This window comes from Battus philenor, unplaced genomic scaffold, assembly GCF_028537555.1.
Source record: "Battus philenor isolate CCGP_79_NKW_IND1 unplaced genomic scaffold, ilBatPhil1.0.hap1 SCAF_10, whole genome shotgun sequence".
Taxonomy (NCBI): domain Eukaryota; kingdom Metazoa; phylum Arthropoda; class Insecta; order Lepidoptera; family Papilionidae; genus Battus; species Battus philenor.
In genome coordinates this window covers 1-3,902 of record NW_027181662.1, presented here as the reverse complement: position 1 = coordinate 3,902, position 3,902 = coordinate 1, and positions in this window count along the sequence as shown.

Sequence of the window (3,902 nt, the reverse complement as noted above, 5' to 3'; positions counted from 1 at the left end):
GTTAGGTTAGGTTAGGTTAGGTTAGGTTAGGTTAGGTTAGGTTAGGTTAGGTTAGGTTAGGTTAGGTTAGGTTAGGTTAGGTTAGGTTAGGTTAGGTTAGGTTAGGTTAGGTTAGGTTAGGTTAGGTTAGGTTAGGTTAGGTTAGGTTAGGTTAGGTTAGGTTAGGTTAGGTTAGGTTAGGTTAGGTTAGGTTAGGTTAGGTTAGGTTAGGTTAGGTTAGGTTAGGTTAGGTTAGGTTAGGTTAGGTTAGGTTAGGTTAGGTTAGGTTAGGTTAGGTTAGGTTAGGTTAGGTTAGGTTAGGTTAGGTTAGGTTAGGTTAGGTTAGGTTAGGTTAGGTTAGGTTAGGTTAGGTTAGGTTAGGTTAGGTTAGGTTAGGTTAGGTTAGGTTAGGTTAGGTTAGGTTAGGTTAGGTTAGGTTAGGTTAGGTTAGGTTAGGTTAGGTTAGGTTAGGTTAGGTTAGGTTAGGTTAGGTTAGGTTAGGTTAGGTTAGGTTAGGTTAGGTTAGGTTAGGTTAGGTTAGGTTAGGTTAGGTTAGGTTAGGTTAGGTTAGGTTAGGTTAGGTTAGGTTAGGTTAGGTTAGGTTAGGTTAGGTTAGGTTAGGTTAGGTTAGGTTAGGTTAGGTTAGGTTAGGTTAGGTTAGGTTAGGTTAGGTTAGGTTAGGTTAGGTTAGGTTAGGTTAGGTTAGGTTAGGTTAGGTTAGGTTAGGTTAGGTTAGGTTAGGTTAGGTTAGGTTAGGTTAGGTTAGGTTAGGTTAGGTTAGGTTAGGTTAGGTTAGGTTAGGTTAGGTTAGGTTAGGTTAGGTTAGGTTAGGTTAGGTTAGGTTAGGTTAGGTTAGGTTAGGTTAGGTTAGGTTAGGTTAGGTTAGGTTAGGTTAGGTTAGGTTAGGTTAGGTTAGGTTAGGTTAGGTTAGGTTAGGTTAGGTTAGGTTAGGTTAGGTTAGGTTAGGTTAGGTTAGGTTAGGTTAGGTTAGGTTAGGTTAGGTTAGGTTAGGTTAGGTTAGGTTAGGTTAGGTTAGGTTAGGTTAGGTTAGGTTAGGTTAGGTTAGGTTAGGTTAGGTTAGGTTAGGTTAGGTTAGGTTAGGTTAGGTTAGGTTAGGTTAGGTTAGGTTAGGTTAGGTTAGGTTAGGTTAGGTTAGGTTAGGTTAGGTTAGGTTAGGTTAGGTTAGGTTAGGTTAGGTTAGGTTAGGTTAGGTTAGGTTAGGTTAGGTTAGGTTAGGTTAGGTTAGGTTAGGTTAGGTTAGGTTAGGTTAGGTTAGGTTAGGTTAGGTTAGGTTAGGTTAGGTTAGGTTAGGTTAGGTTAGGTTAGGTTAGGTTAGGTTAGGTTAGGTTAGGTTAGGTTAGGTTAGGTTAGGTTAGGTTAGGTTAGGTTAGGTTAGGTTAGGTTAGGTTAGGTTAGGTTAGGTTAGGTTAGGTTAGGTTAGGTTAGGTTAGGTTAGGTTAGGTTAGGTTAGGTTAGGTTAGGTTAGGTTAGGTTAGGTTAGGTTAGGTTAGGTTAGGTTAGGTTAGGTTAGGTTAGGTTAGGTTAGGTTAGGTTAGGTTAGGTTAGGTTAGGTTAGGTTAGGTTAGGTTAGGTTAGGTTAGGTTAGGTTAGGTTAGGTTAGGTGTTAGGTTAGGTTAGGTTAGGTTAGGTTAGGTTAGGTTAGGTTAGGTTAGGTTAGGTTAGGTTAGGTTAGGTTAGGTTAGGTTAGGTTAGGTTAGGTTAGGTTAGGTTAGGTTAGGTTAGGTTAGGTTAGGTTAGGTTAGGTTAGGTTAGGTTAGGTTAGGTTAGGTTAGGTTAGGTTAGGTTAGGTTAGGTTAGGTTAGGTTAGGTTAGGTTAGGTTAGGTTAGGTTAGGTTAGGTTAGGTTAGGTTAGGTTAGGTTAGGTTAGGTTAGGTTAGGTTAGGTTAGGTTAGGTTAGGTTAGGTTAGGTTAGGTTAGGTTAGGTTAGGTTAGGTTAGGTTAGGTTAGGTTAGGTTAGGTTAGGTTAGGTTAGGTTAGGTTAGGTTAGGTTAGGTTAGGTTAGGTTAGGTTAGGTTAGGTTAGGTTAGGTTAGGTTAGGTTAGGTTAGGTTAGGTTAGGTTAGGTTAGGTTAGGTTAGGTTAGGTTAGGTTAGGTTAGGTTAGGTTAGGTTAGGTTAGGTTAGGTTAGGTTAGGTTAGGTTAGGTTAGGTTAGGTTAGGTTAGGTTAGGTTAGGTTAGGTTAGGTTAGGTTAGGTTAGGTTAGGTTAGGTTAGGTTAGGTTAGGTTAGGTTAGGTTAGGTTAGGTTAGGTTAGGTTAGGTTAGGTTAGGTTAGGTTAGGTTAGGTTAGGTTAGGTTAGGTTAGGTTAGGTTAGGTTAGGTTAGGTTAGGTTAGGTTAGGTTAGGTTAGGTTAGGTTAGGTTAGGTTAGGTTAGGTTAGGTTAGGTTAGGTTAGGTTAGGTTAGGTTAGGTTAGGTTAGGTTAGGTTAGGTTAGGTTAGGTTAGGTTAGGTTAGGTTAGGTTAGGTTAGGTTAGGTTAGGTTAGGTTAGGTTAGGTTAGGTTAGGTTAGGTTAGGTTAGGTTAGGTTAGGTTAGGTTAGGTTAGGTTAGGTTAGGTTAGGTTAGGTTAGGTTAGGTTAGGTTAGGTTAGGTTAGGTTAGGTTAGGTTAGGTTAGGTTAGGTTAGGTTAGGTTAGGTTAGGTTAGGTTAGGTTAGGTTAGGTTAGGTTAGGTTAGGTTAGGTTAGGTTAGGTTAGGTTAGGTTAGGTTAGGTTAGGTTAGGTTAGGTTAGGTTAGGTTAGGTTAGGTTAGGTTAGGTTAGGTTAGGTTAGGTTAGGTTAGGTTAGGTTAGGTTAGGTTAGGTTAGGTTAGGTTAGGTTAGGTTAGGTTAGGTTAGGTTAGGTTAGGTTAGGTTAGGTTAGGTTAGGTTAGGTTAGGTTAGGTTAGGTTAGGTTAGGTTAGGTTAGGTTAGGTTAGGTTAGGTTAGGTTAGGTTAGGTTAGGTTAGGTTAGGTTAGGTTAGGTTAGGTTAGGTTAGGTTAGGTTAGGTTAGGTTAGGTTAGGTTAGGTTAGGTTAGGTTAGGTTAGGTTAGGTTAGGTTAGGTTAGGTTAGAGTTAGGTTAGGTTAGGTTAGGTTAGGTTAGGTTAGGTTAGGTTAGGTTAGGTTAGGTTAGGTTAGGTTAGGTTAGGTTAGGTTAGGTTAGGTTAGGTTAGGTTAGGTTAGGTTAGGTTAGGTTAGGTTAGGTTAGGTTAGGTTAGGTTAGGTTAGGTTAGGTTAGGTTAGGTTAGGTTAGGTTAGGTTAGGTTAGGTTAGGTTAGGTTAGGTTAGGTTAGGTTAGGTTAGGTTAGGTTAGGTTAGGTTAGGTTAGGTTAGGTTAGGTTAGGTTAGGTTAGGTTAGGTTAGGTTAGGTTAGGTTAGGTTAGGTTAGGTTAGGTTAGGTTAGGTTAGGTTAGGTTAGGTTAGGTTAGGTTAGGTTAGGTTAGGTTAGGTTAGGTTAGGTTAGGTTAGGTTAGGTTAGGTTAGGTTAGGTTAGGTTAGGTTAGGTTAGGTTAGGTTAGGTTAGGTTAGGTTAGGTTAGGTTAGGTTAGGTTAGGTTAGGTTAGGTTAGGTTAGGTTAGGTTAGGTTAGGTTAGGTTAGGTTAGGTTAGGTTAGGTTAGGTTAGGTTAGGTTAGGTTAGGTTAGGTTAGGTTAGGTTAGGTTAGGTTAGGTTAGGTTAGGTTAGGTTAGGTTAGGTTAGGTTAGGTTAGGTTAGGTTAGGTTAGGTTAGGTTAGGTTAGGTTAGGTTAGGTTAGGTTAGGTTAGGTTAGGTTAGGTTAGGTTAGGTTAGGTTAGGTTAGGTTAGGTTAGGTTAGGTTAGGTTAGGTTAGGTTAGGTTAGGTTAGGTTAGGTTAGGTTAGGTTAGGTTAGGTTAGGTTAGGTTAGGTTAGGTTAGGTTAGGTTAGGTTAGGTTAGGTTAGGTTAGGTTA